We start from the raw sequence: 14,301 nt of genomic DNA on the forward strand, positions 1-14,301 counted from the left end.
TCATTAGGGCGTCCACAACATTGCATTGCTACATTATGAAGGGTAAATGAAAAAGAGAAAATATTTGATACTGTATATCAGTGTCACAAAGTCAACACTGCTTGTTGCTATATTGCATTGCTTAAATGCAGGTGAAGACTGCCAGGGTTGTTCCACTTGTCTATTTAAAGGGGAAACTCACGGTGATGAAAACTTGGTTTAAATAGACAGCAACATTAGAGAAGCTTTTTGATAACGTTTTAGTATGAAGTGATTTGTCTGATGGCATACCCACCGCAATAATAAAATCACTTTCAAAAGTTTCGAGAATATGGCGCTTTTAAAAATGTATACCACATAACAGATGGAGGAGATGCTTGTCTGTGACATCATGAAATTAAAATTTCTAAGTTTCTTAATTACATTATTATTTAAAAGATTTTAACCAAACCTTTACCCATATTTTTATCTATATATTTGCTTTAATCCAAAACCAACTCATCATCTGGGTGAACTTCCTCTTTAATGCAAAAGATGTATGTCTTGTGAATCAAATCGAATGAACCAAATGTAAGTTTAACCCCAAAAGGACTGGGCTATTTGAGATAAATTGAGGACTGGGTATGATGCTCTCCTGATTTCGGCCGCCATCCATGGTATTGAAGAATGGCCAGTATGAAAATAAACCATAAAGAATTGTTTAATTATTATGAATTAAAGCAGGCAATTTGAATTAAATATAATCAGCCTTTTATGAATTTCATCTAACATCTGACTTAATACTCAAGGTATAAAAACAAGCCATTTCAGCAAAGTCATGATGCTATAACCAAATGTTTTAAAGTAGGTCTCGAAAGTTGTGCGTGACTTCAAAGAAAAAATCATAGGAATTTGCAGCACCAATTTTATGTTCTGTGAAGCGTTTGGAGGCCATGATGAGCCCCTCCCCCAGTCCTTTTAGGGGTAAACCTTGTCAATGGTCTCAAGGCATTCTGACTATCCAATGCATATATATGTGACTTTTAAAATCCTAACTGGGTTGGGCTCATGTTGGTAGTTTGTAAAGCAGTGGAGGGGCCTCCCAGGTCCTACTAAATGTCACATAGCTTTGGAACTGCATACCTGGGCATCTCAATTTTGGTCTCAACAGTTGCCCAAGACTTCATAGAAAAACTTAACAGGACATTGCAGCAAAAGTCCAAAGCAAAAGCCTAAGACTTCACAGAAATAAATAACAGGACATTGCAGCAAAAGTTTACCGTGATTTTGAGTTATTTGGCGATGCATCGAGGAGAGGCACCCAGCCCCCATCCCAGTTTGGGTTAATATGCATTATTGCTATTACCATTGTTATTTGTTTGAAATTAATTTTCTATAATTGCAAGGGGCAGGTCCAAGCTGTTATATCTGTAATGGATGCATACTATACACAGCATGTGTAGTAGGATTGAATGTAGTAACTTTTGCATGAGTTTGGAAATAATTGGCAAATTTTGTGAGGCTAGTAAATTAAGATAATGTAATTAGGTTTGGCAGTTATTTGTGGAGTTGCAGTCCGACCCCTCTTATCCGGACGCGTTAGGACCAGCACCAATCCGGATAACAGATTTATCTGGATCTGGAAGACCTATTATGAAACACAGACAGCTGCCTCCCCAATGGTAGCTACACGTAATGTATTGTATTGGGTGAACACAGACAGTATTCACTGCAGTGTCAGTGCAAATTATAGATGTTTATTTATGGAAATGAAATTGATTGGTTTGCCAAAACTCTTGGATGATTTACCTGCTGAAATGATTGAGGTAAACATCGAGCATACCTCGAAAGAAAGAGAATGACTCGATGAAACTGGATTATCGCCCGGGCTTCTCAGCTTTGCAAAGTCAGCCATTGTTATACTGACTGTAGGCTCAAACAGAGGGCACTGTCCGTATCGAGGCCTAGCACTAGCAAGCGAAATATGTGTCGTTTTATCTCAAAATAAAAGAGAATGTGATAAAATGGTTGCTCTGCGCCCTGATTTACTGGAAAATTATCCTGTCTAAGTTCTTTCGGTGATTTGGGTACTAGATTGAAAAAAAAAAATCTTGGCAAGTGTGCATCCGGATAATGGAAAGATCCTGATAAGGGAGGCCAGATAAGAGAGGTCGGACTGTAATAATTTATCATCAACTTTCCCTTGATGAAGTTGTATTTTTTGTGTTTACTATTCTGCAAAAGTGGATCCAAAGGTTTTCCAGAGTTTTTCGCCTATTGAGTTTTATCTCTGGTTTTTTACCCTGGATCTACTTGTCGTAGAATCTAAACACACCCCTCCCCCCTTGCATTTTTTCACAATACCTTTATATATATATACCTATTTTTCCATGAAAATTATTGATATGTTCAGTCAAATTTTGTCTGTTGTTACACCAGGAGGGTTCATAATATGAATATTTTCAATTTCAAATTCATCACTTTTAGTATCAAAGAGTAGATTTAAGGGTCATCATGCGGTCAAAGGTCATGGATGTCTTTTTCTTGTTTTCTCTATAATTGATCAATTTTGAAGGATCAACTTCAAACTAATTCCCTTTATTATGTGTATTGGAAGGACAACTATCTGATTAGACTATAGGGTCAAAGGTCAAAAGTCATAGAACAACTTGAAAAATATATTGTTCTCACAATTAGTTTTATAAAGAATATCATTTTAGGGGTCAACTTGAAACGCATATGGGTGTGACCTGACTATATTTCTTGAATATGAAGTCAAAGAGGTTATTTAAAAATACATTGAATTTCTAATATAATTGAAGAACTTCTTTCCTGTATGCATATCGCAAGGACAAAGATTTGATTAGATTTGAGGCCAAAGGTCACAGAGGTGACCGAGGTCACATATTTCACCCTTAATAGTGGGTCATTTTATACCTGTGTAGGTGAGTGAGAATCTGATTAGATTTTTCTTGTTATTACGTGGTCAGAGTTCATGTAGGTAATTATTTGAAAATTTAGAAGTTGGGTCTGTACTATATATATATTTTTTTTTTGCAATAGTGGATGCATATATTTTTGAATGAATGCAGCTGAGAATCCATCTAGTTTTGTTAAAAATTGTCAGCATCCCAGTAATATGTGGTGCTGGTCATGTGTTTATTTTTTTACATACTAAGGAGAAAATGCCCACAGTATATAGACTATGTGTTCGAAAGTGCATTTTAGTGTCAAGATTATTTTGATAGATTTTGGAAGTTAATGACATAAGCAAAAAAATTATGGGGAGTGTTTGAAAAATAGGTAAACACTAAACAGGGGCACAATATAGAATGTGTAGTCTCATTGATTCATACATAGTAGAGTACTTCCTTTGAGTGTGATCCAACCAATATGAGGAGTCATTATTTTCCACATACAAGTTGAAATTTAAAATTATTAGTCACTCTTAAATCTTTATGATAACTTTCTTTGATTTGTCTTGTAAGTAACTCGTAATGTAGTAAAGCTTGGACCTGCTCTTTCGTGTATGTTTATCTTTTAGTTTATACTTGATTTGTACTCATGATTTTATTTTTTTTCTTGAACAAATTGTAAGACCAGCAGCTGAGAAGATTCATTCAAGGTGGAGGACCATAGCAGTTGACCTCAATTGATTGATGGTGGTAGGCCCTGAACCTCACAAACATGGCTTCCAGTCTGGTTTGAGCTGGGATCTTCCTGCCAGAATCACACAATTGGTGGCATAACTACCAAGAGATCTATTTTTCAGTGTGCAGAGAAGGGCACTGGACACAGTTGTGCAAGGTATACAACTTACCACAATGTAAGTGCTTTAACAATGATATTTTGTATGACCTAAAATATGTGAGACAATGCAATCAGTTTTCCAGTAATTATGTACTGAAGGCAATAACATTTGTGAAAATATTGGGTGGTTATTATACCCATACCAGGATTTTCTCCCTTTTTTCTTTTAATGACTGTAATCCTTTCTCTTTACCTTTACTGGTATTTCTTCCCATTTCTGTATCCTTTTATTAGCTGTGTGTCAATCCATTGATTATAGTCTATCTTTGTATACCTCCCAGTACAATTTGTTCTAGCTGTTGCTCTAACTTTATCCTTGTTTCACATTTTTGCAACATGATATTTACCATGACTGATTTAATAAGATAAAAAGATTTAATATATTTAAAGACTTTGATCTTAATTTTCTTTTAGATTGGAGAGCAATGATAGAGCAATATGAATTATTTTGCATTATATATATTCCTTTTCTGTACGTGATATCTTTTGGTCGGACCGATATGAATTAATATTTCAGACTTTATCACGGTCATTTCACCATGTACCTACATAAACCTCATGTTTGTGCCAATGAATGCCAATGGCACCACCAGAGACATAATGTTTGTGCGAGTACTGTATCTATCATGTTTTCACAGAATGCGAAGAGATATGTGGACTGCACGAATGTTAAGATATGTGATGATCAAGGTAGATTCTCAATATAGGTTAGTCTGCCCAAATCTTCAACTCGGATATAAATTTTTTATGAGGGTTGTGCACTTCAATGGTTTTTCACAATTTGCAAAAAAAATGCTCCTTCAATCAGAGCAATATATGTAAGTCTGGAATCTTGTGTTAGAAGTGCAATGTCAAATTTTGATTTCTAGAGGCTTGTCAGTGTAGTGTTTCAGGTTATCCTTTATAATGATATATTGATGGAGCAGGTTAGTCAATGTGGCTTTGGAACTTGGTGTCATTGATCAAGATCGATCTTAAACTGGTTTGCACTCCAAATAGACGCAGGTATATATTTTTTCTACACAAAGAGAAGAGAGAGCAACTGGTGACGTATGTTTGAAGAGATCACTGCTGAATTCCAGAAATTTGTTTCAGTTGCATTTGATGTCTATATTTAGTGTTTGAAAACTGCTAATGTTGCGATAATCTTCAAGTACTGTCTGATCACAAGGAATGGTGTTCTTTTAAGCTCACACATGATATCCAGAGCTCTTCAAATCCTCATACAAGTCACTCACTTCTTGGACCCACAAATGCTGATGTCTTGTGAGAGTGTTGGTCTCATTGAGGTGGCATTAGAGGAATTCTCAGTGGATCTAGTTCAAGTTCATTTCTGTCTTGCCTGCATAGCAGAGCGGCGGTGGCATCGTCAACATTGACATCTTAACCAAAGGATAAGTTTTTGAAATGTCATCATAACTCAGAAAGTATGTGGACCTAGTTCATGAAACTTGGACATACAGGTAATCAGGTATTACTTAATGTTGGCCAAGGTCAAAGGTCATTTAGGGTCAATGAATTTAGGTCATGTTCAGGGAATCAACATAAAAATCTTAAATTAAGTTTTTGAAATGTCATCATAACTTAGAAAATATATGGACCTAGTTCATGAAACTTGGACAGAGGAGTAATCTAGTATCAGTGAACATCTTGCATGGGTTTCAGGTCACATGACTATAATCATTTAAGGTCAATGAGCTTTGGCCATGTTGGGGGTGTTTGTTGAATTGTCATCATAACTTTGAAATTATTTGGATATAGTTCATGAAATTTGGACATAGGGGTAAACAATTATCACAGATCATCTGGACCTAGTTCATAAAACTTGGACATAAGGGTAATTACTGTAAGTATTAATTAACTTTATGGTCAATGAACTTAGAACATGTTAGGGCAATCAACATCAAAATCTGATATTATGTTTTGAAATGTCATCATAACTTAGAAAATATATGGACCTAGTTCATGAAACTTGGACAGAGGAGTAATCTAGTATCAGTGAACATCTTGCATGGGTTTCAGGTCACATGACTATAATCATTTAAGGTCAATGAGCTTTGGCCATGTTGGGGGTGTTTGTTGAATTGTCATCATAACTTTGAAATTATTTGGATATAGTTCATGAAATTTGGACATAGGGGTAAACAATTATCACAGATCATCTTGCACAAGCCTTAGGTCACATTATCAAGGTCATATATAATTTTGGGTCAATGAACATGGTATTTAAATATCATTTGAATGGTGTTTTTTGTGAATAATTATTCCGCAGTCGTTTTCAAAGTCAACACTGCTGATCTATGGAATCATGTAATGCAGGCAAGACTACCAGAGGTGCTCCACTTGTTTTCTTTTCCAGCCATTTGATATTTTCCCGTGTTTATTGGATTTTCCCGGAATTATTAGACTCTGATTAAATGAAAGGCAATTTGAAGTTTTGATATTACAGAGTCAGAGTCAATGAAGACCATTCTTTGCTCCTCCTGCCTGCCGAAATTGTCACCAAAAGGGAAAATACGTACATCCTCTGGCCTAGTGTGCAACTCTAATTATTAAACCACAATGCACTTGTTGAATTCAAATAAGGCAGATTCTTTAAGTCTTTGTGAACATTCATTTTCTGTGTCCAGGAGGAAATACTCTTCCTGTGGAATGAATTTCCTGCTCAGAGGAAACTTCATTATGTTCAGAAATGTAATCCATTAAAATGAGGGAAAGCTACACTGATTAACCCTATATAGCCCAAGCTATTTTGAAATTACATAGATGGGGGGACCTTTGACTGCATGATTTTCAAATTGATAGCTTGTCATCAGTAAAGGTAAAAATCTTGATATGTTTATGAATTTTGGCTCCAAACAGAAATTGTATAGGATTTGTCAAATAAAAATCACGTTTTAGAGCAATTTGGGGTCCGACATGCACTTACGAAACGTTGCCTAACTTGGTAACTGCATACCCATCACATGGTGAATTTGGTCGCATGAAAAAGAAAATCATGAAATTTTGTAGCCTGATCTTAACAGATTTATTGCTGGATAAAAAGCCAGCCCCCCCCCCCCCCCGGCTAGATAGGGTTAAGGTATGCATGTACCTGCTTACCATCGCCAGTTATTTGGAGAAGGGCCTCCACTCAGTGATTCAATTTGCTTATGACCTTGCTTATGCTGTTAAAAATCTGTCATGGGAACTTGTGAGTCTTTCACTTTCTTTGTAATTATCAGACAATGCATAATTTGCAGACCATCATAGAATTATGTCAAGACTTCTTGCATATAGTTCCTTTGATCATGTCAGAGAAGTTTCTCAGCCAGGACCTGAAGCTTGACATGAAGTGATGCTTGGCTGATCCATGCTCCAGTCTGTGGGTAAGGTAGTAATTGGAAGATTTTTCCCAGTGTCTTTTTGGCTCAAGAAATGGTTTCTATATCCAGTGTGGAACAAGTTTGGGAGATCTTGTTGGGTGCTGTTTGTCAGATTTGACAGCATGTTTAGGTAGATTGTTCCAACACTCCATGACCCTTTGGCTTATGAAGTGGTTTTCTCTATCCAGTCTTGAACTAGTTTGGTCTGTGAGAGTTGTCTTTGGTTCTTGAAGACCAGTCTGCTGAAGAAAGGGTTTCTTTGATCCATGGAAAGATTTTATTGGATGCCGCTTCTGAAATTTGACATTTTGCTTCAGTACTATGGTTCATGCATTGTATTGTAATGATTGATGGGGTATTATAAACCATTGTGGGATATGAAGTGTACTCCCTCGGGACAAGCCTATGTTGAGGTTCTAACTTATTAGATCTATCTTTCATTGTCGGTGCCTCGCCTGATCACTCAGAGTTCATGGAGGCATGATGATACAGTATGCAAGCAAACATTTAGTTCTTGTAATGAAGGTGAATGAATAAATTAGCTGGATAGGGAAAAAAATACTCTGTTGCTTTCTATTTTGATCAAAATGCAGTGTTTATTGAAATTCACAGAAATGCGAGTGCATCATGTACAGATAAAGGTTAATTTATTTGCAAAATCATTCCATTTGCTCTTTTGAAAAGAAAAGCTCCTCCCTCAAAAAAATAAAAAAAACATAGCCAATTATTTTTTTTTATTTGATATGAATTGAATTGTTTAATGAAACTATGAAAGTGATTTGTAACAATACTCAAAATATTAATTTGGAAATTAGAACATTGTAGTGTCAGTCATGGATAGTAAATGTTGAAAGGATGTGAAATGATAGAAAATGGGCAAATACAGGGACCATTTCAAAACGAGTAGTGATTATCATTATTTGCTCTAAGCCAATCAGATGCAAGGATTTGTTGGTGAAAATCAGACAAATCTCCATGAAATGCTTCCCTGAATAGATAGGAGGTATCGGAAGAAAGCACCGTCAGTGGATTACTTAAACTGGTATTTATGTTAAAGGGGAGGGGGTGTAAGGGAGCAGATTAAAGAAAATGAGGTGGTGTTTTTTTTTCAAGGGTGAATGAAAAAAATAATGAGATTGATTCTTATGGCAAGGAAGAGGGAAGAAAAGTAGTTGGGAAAGAAGACGGGGGGGGGGGTAAAAGGAAATATCTCTTTCGAGGCAAAATTCATTTCAAAATATCAGATTATTATAATAAAGTAAGAGCAACAGCTAGGATGAATAGTACTGAGGTATATAAAGAAAGACTATTATCAATGGAATGACACGCAGCTAACAAAAGGATACAGAAATGGGAAGAAATACCAGAAAAAGGTAAAGAGAAGGAATTACAGTCATTAAAAGAGGAGAAAATCCTGGTATGGGTAAAATTACCACCCAATATTTTCACAAATGTCATTGCTTTCAGTAAAGAATTACTGGAAACCCAATTGCATTGTCTCTCATGTACTTTAGGCCACATGAAACATAAATGAAATTTTTAAAGCACTCTCATTGTGGCAAGTTGTATACCATGCACAACAGTATCCAGTGCCCTCCTCTGTACACTGAAAAATAAGTCTCAGTCGTGATGTCACATATTGTGTTATTCTGGCAGAAAGACCCCACCTCAGATCAGGCTGCTGGTCATTTTGTGAGGTTTGGGGTTTGCCCCATTGAATCAAGAGGTCAGCAGCTGCTATGGCAACCTCCTTACTTGAATGAATCTTCTTGGCTGCTGGTCATTTTTTTTTATTTCTTTGAAAATATAATAAATCCGATCCCTTGTAAAAGGATTTTTATTTGTCAGTTGTGCTTATTTGTGCGTCTTTATACTGTGGAAAGTGTAGAATGAATTGCCTGCCCCTTTTTTAAATCCATTCTAGACCTCCCCTCTATTTTTCTGCAAGCCAAAGGTGACATTGTTCCCCCCCCCCCTTTCCCGGGGCCCTGTTGCATAAGATTGTATCCTGCCCCCCACTGTTAACATTTCATAGCTGGGTTACTATATGTCATGGCCGCACACAGCAAGGGGGGGGGGCGGCAGAGATTTTTAAAATTTACATATTTTTTACTGATAATTTTCATGAAGTTCACCAAAACTTTGCATGAAGCCTTTCAATACTAACTGTAGAAAAAGCAAAAGTGCTCATGACAAGCTTTGTCACCTTTCCACATCGCTTAATTTTTTTTTCAAATTTGAGCCCCACCCCATCCCCCTGTGTATGGCCATGAAAATAGTATAAACATTATGCACATCACTTTCATCGAGCATTAGTAAGAATTACACGCACTAGGTACCTTTGGAACAGTTCTAACACGCCCGAGACACAGCCGAGGGGGTTTCAAAGGCAACAAGTGGGTATAATTTTTTTTTCAATGCCATGGCAAAATTGATGTGTGGTATGTTTTATAAAATAGCGATGTGGATCCTAGTTATTTGCTAGACCATCCATATCTCAAACCATGACTCGTCAATTGAACTAGTCATCAGCAATTTTTATGTCAGCTAAAAAAAAAGACTGGTCACATGATCGATTTTAGCCGATCATTGGATTAGGATCCATATCACTAGTTCATATCATCTTTTATGCAACAGGGCCCTGGGCCAGTATACTGAAAATTGTATCATCTTTACAGTCATGTTCTTTTGCTTATGTGCAGGTCATTTTCTCACATTGCGCAGTTCAGTTCAATCTTTAATTCCATTTTAAAATTTATTTTGACAGAAAAGGTACATGTAATACAAAAGATAACACAATTTTCAGAATACCAGTCAGCTTTAAGGGTTTTTTTGTAGCTGTAGAATGCGGGAAGGTAAACCAAATTTAGAGGGCTACCGGTGATTCAACGATTAATTCCATTTTTTTCAACAAATTTTATAAGTAGGTTTACATTTTCTGCAAACAATTTTGATCTTTTCCAAATTTGACAAGAAAAACAAAGATGAAACATTATTTCAGCCTTAACCTTTGTCACTGAACATTTGGTGATATACATTTGGTATCAATAGAAAAACAGAAATCTCCTTATATTCATATTCACTCTCATGATTTGGATTACCTTTTCGAGGAACATGCCACACTTTGGCTTGCAGCAGGCCAGAATCACCCCTTCCCCCCAAAACCCCAGACACCCACACACCTCCCATCCATATTCTAGACTTGACAAATGTTGCTAAGTGAATTGAAATTGATGGTAAACTCTTTGTCCTTTAGAAAAAAAAAGATAATTTACAATGCCATGGACGTAAATACTACACTTTCCTTTTCCTTTTATCTTCAGATGAAATACACTGTATGTCCATATCAACCGAAAAGAAAGTTTGGACAGCGCCGAAGTTTTACTACAGTATATTCCAAAAGAAAAATCTTAAAGAGTATAACAAAATCGAGTCATTACTGAATACCTCAATAACAATGCTCTTAACAACATTCCAGGAATAATTACACTTGAAAATAGGGGATATTTCATCGTTTTATTTTACATGAGTAAACTTCACACTTTGTGGAATAAAATTTGATTTTGAAAACTTATTCTAGAAATGTTATTCAGGAAATGTGCTTTTATATTTTTCACACATTTGTTTTGTATTCTTGAGCAACAATAATCAATGCATTAAGGTATGTAATTCTATAAGGAATATATGGTATTTAGAAATTCAGAATAAATATTACCTCAAATTGGCAATGCTTGAGATTATACATCTTTGTTCGAAAATGAAGTTTTCAAATATGTTTCTTACATCATAAGAGCATTTGGATACGAGAAAATGGGGGGGGGGGGTTCAAAATTGGCCGCAACGAAATTGTGTGCAAAATATATCATAACCTAAATGGTTGGACAACAAAGTGTGAAAATCCCTTCAGTGGTCGATCATCACCATCTTATTCTCTGCTCATGTGCAAAGAAGAGAAAGATTGAGTGGGGGGGGGGGGGTAAAGAGTGGGAAGGAGGCAGACAGGAGAAAGACAAAAGGGATGGAGGAGGGACAGGAAGAGGTAGGAGGAAAGAGAGAGGGAAAAAGAGAGGAATGGATAGAGAAGGTGATAAGATCGTTTGACAGTGGAGAATGGAAGTGCCGTGGATTAGCGAAGCTATACTATGGGTGATTCCATACGTGTCGTACGGGACATTTAGAAAACATTTGACAGTTTTTTTACAAGAAAAAAAATATTGCAATAACTCAACATGATCATCAAGTACTACCAGAGTGTTAGGAAAACCAAGACTTAACATGACCTGAATTCACATTCTGTGTACGACATAGTTAAAATAGTAATGTGTCGTACGGACGCAGAAAAGGTGGCTTTTTAGAAACCTCAAGTTTGCACTCTAAAGTCTGTGAGTTGGAGAGATAATTTTCATAAAAACAGAACTCAAATTGATATTCAATTACACAAGAACAAATACATATATGAAAGAAAGCTAAATTAACATTCATGAATAAATAAAGCAAATTACAATTTTCGAGAACATTGTGCCGTACGGGACACTCAAAATGTGTCGTACGGGACATCTCTGAATTTGGCTTTATTTGGCTGATAATGATAATCCTATCAAACTAAAGACATTCATTATGTTAGAAGCCGCTATTGGCTGAATATTTCTGCCAATATATCATATACAAAATAATGTGTCGTACGGGACATTTGTGTGTCGTACGGGACACTTGTGCGTTGAACAGGCACTTGTGTGTTGTACTGGACAACCTGAATAAAACAATGAACTTTTTATCATTCAGAAGGGGAGCATTGCCCCTAAAGTCTTCCTTTTTCATGAAAAGCCTTTTAATAAGTAGTCATTCAGGACAATGTAATTAAGTAACCTCAATATATACAATTGGAAACAATATATTATTTTTTCATGATGGGAAATGTACAATGGTTCACAGCACTTTTACGAGCTGAAAAACTTGAGGTTTGTGTGAAGTTATGTTTTAGTGAATATTGATTGATGATTTCCAATACACTGTATTTAAACAATGAATGAATGAAACCGTTTGTGTAAATTATGGGGCTAAGATGTTATGATTTTTCATATAAGATGTATCTATACATGATATATGTCACAACTGTCACTTGTAGTTCCACAATTTTTTTTTCTCAAAGAAATGCAATTCTACTTTTTTAAACTTTTCTGCATTTCATGAAACCATATATGGTTTGTCTTATATTCTAGATTTTTTTACAACCTGAAAAAAGTAAGGAATTTATACTGTATATAAACAAAAAAATTAGTGATCTTCAAGGGAAGTCCAAATAGATGATTGATATGTAAATATTTTTTTTTACATCTTATAATAATTTCACATTAGCATGCAAGAGGAAGTCATCTTCCAGGCTAGGGTGAATCAATTATAATGGTTTTCTTTTCATGCTCCATGAGAACGAAATTAACCTGCTCTGACCAGTGAAAATCACCAGTTTATAGCTGAAGGGACTCACAAAAGAATACGCCTACATGAAGACAATTAAAATGGTCAGAATCACCCATTTCATATTCTATGGAGATAAAAAAGCACTTTTTCAGTTCACTTTACGTCAAATCAATTACTTAAATTAAAATAGGCCTACTATTTATAGTTTCTGAATCCAAATCCTGCAATTGAATGCAGTATATATTGTGTGTCGTACGGGACAATAGGACAATTATTAAAAAATTAAAGGCAGTAATTAGATCCTGGTGGGATAAATCGATCACACATGGGTCAAAGAAAGAGAAAATGAAATTGTGAAATTGCATCATCAAAAATAAAATTGTAGGAAAAACTTTTGCATTTTCATGTGTCGTACGGGACATGGCCAAAAATAGGTTCGGAAAAAATCAGGGCTGCCCCTTTTATGGATCATGAAAATGTTGTAAATGTTATTTGGAACCATCAATGATACATTATTCCATTGACCTGCAATATTTTCAATCTTCTCGTGCTTTGCCTATTATCGTTTCAGGCAGTGTTTGTACTGTACTTTTTAATTAGCAAAATTATTGAAAATTGAAAGTTCCATTGTTTACCCCCAAAAAATCATATCTGACTTCACTTTTGGTTAAAACTCATAATTTTCATAAAATTTAGTATCATATTACACTACTTATAATAATAAAAATATAGGTATCATATTACACTACTACTAATAATTTAAAAAATAGGTATCATATTACACTAAAAAAAAAAAAAAAAAAAAAAAGAATTGAAAAATTGAATACTTAATGACTTATTGAAAGCATGTTGAAATTTATGATATTTTTGAAGTTCTAGTGTGGAATCGCCCCATGTAGATCAACAACAATATGGTAGGAAGGGTTATCAACAGAAAATTTAGGGGGGTCCTTCCCACACTTATTCTTAAGTCATGTGTGTATATGTGGTAGAGATATGATGGGAGAGAGGGAAAAAAAACATGGAGAAATAAGTGAGAGAGATGAAGTGAGAAAGATCTATTATGTGAGAAGTTAGTATGGATTGCTACAGGGGGGCGTTTTATGAAAGGACTTGTCGGACATTTTATCCGACAAGTACCAGTTTATCCGACAGTTACCATAGGAACAGTGCCTCTCAGCCAATCAGAATCAAGGAAAGATCTGACAACTTATCGGATGAAAATATTGATGAAACGCTCCCCTGGTCTAAACTTACTGGCCCGTATTCTGAAGTCAGGTTTGTATTAAGTTGTATATATTTTATGTTAACTGTGCTCTTTCCTGATTCATCGTTGGTGAAAACAATCATCTTTTTATACTTCCTAGACAATTATGAATGATTTGAGAGCCAAATGAGCTGAAATAAGATATCTCTACTGTTAGTGATTTATGTAACAATTGGCTATCCATACTTAAACCACAACTTTAAACCCGAGTTAAAGTTAAACCTGACTTCAGAATACGGGCCACTTTGTGTACATTTCTCTCGTCCCACATGGCCATCCCACATTTATCTAAACCAGTTCATCTATTAACCATTTGGTCCAACTGCATGATAGGTCATTTGCTATTTCGTCCTAATGTCCAGTTCCGCTGTGATGTTAAAACACCACTTATACACAATGATGAACTGTTTACTGAATAAATTTTCATTTGACTGAGTAATGACAAATTATTAAAAAGACCAAGTGGACATTATACCATCTGGT

The 14,301-nt window shown here is 35.5% G+C and overlaps 1 long non-coding RNA gene across 1 annotated transcript; it reads right to left on the reverse strand.

Annotated features, from left to right (window-relative positions):
- Positions 1–4,516: 4,516 nt before the first annotated feature.
- Positions 4,517–6,022, reverse strand: LOC121411582. The gene is made up of 2 exons (XR_005969500.1): positions 5,580–6,022; positions 4,517–5,369 (listed from the first exon to the last, which is right to left on the reverse strand). It is a non-coding gene; the product is annotated as an uncharacterized LOC121411582 (long non-coding RNA).
- Positions 6,023–14,301: the final 8,279 nt, after the last annotated feature.

Source organism: Lytechinus variegatus, chromosome 3, assembly GCF_018143015.1.
Source record: "Lytechinus variegatus isolate NC3 chromosome 3, Lvar_3.0, whole genome shotgun sequence".
Lineage (NCBI taxonomy): Eukaryota > Metazoa > Echinodermata > Echinoidea > Temnopleuroida > Toxopneustidae > Lytechinus > Lytechinus variegatus.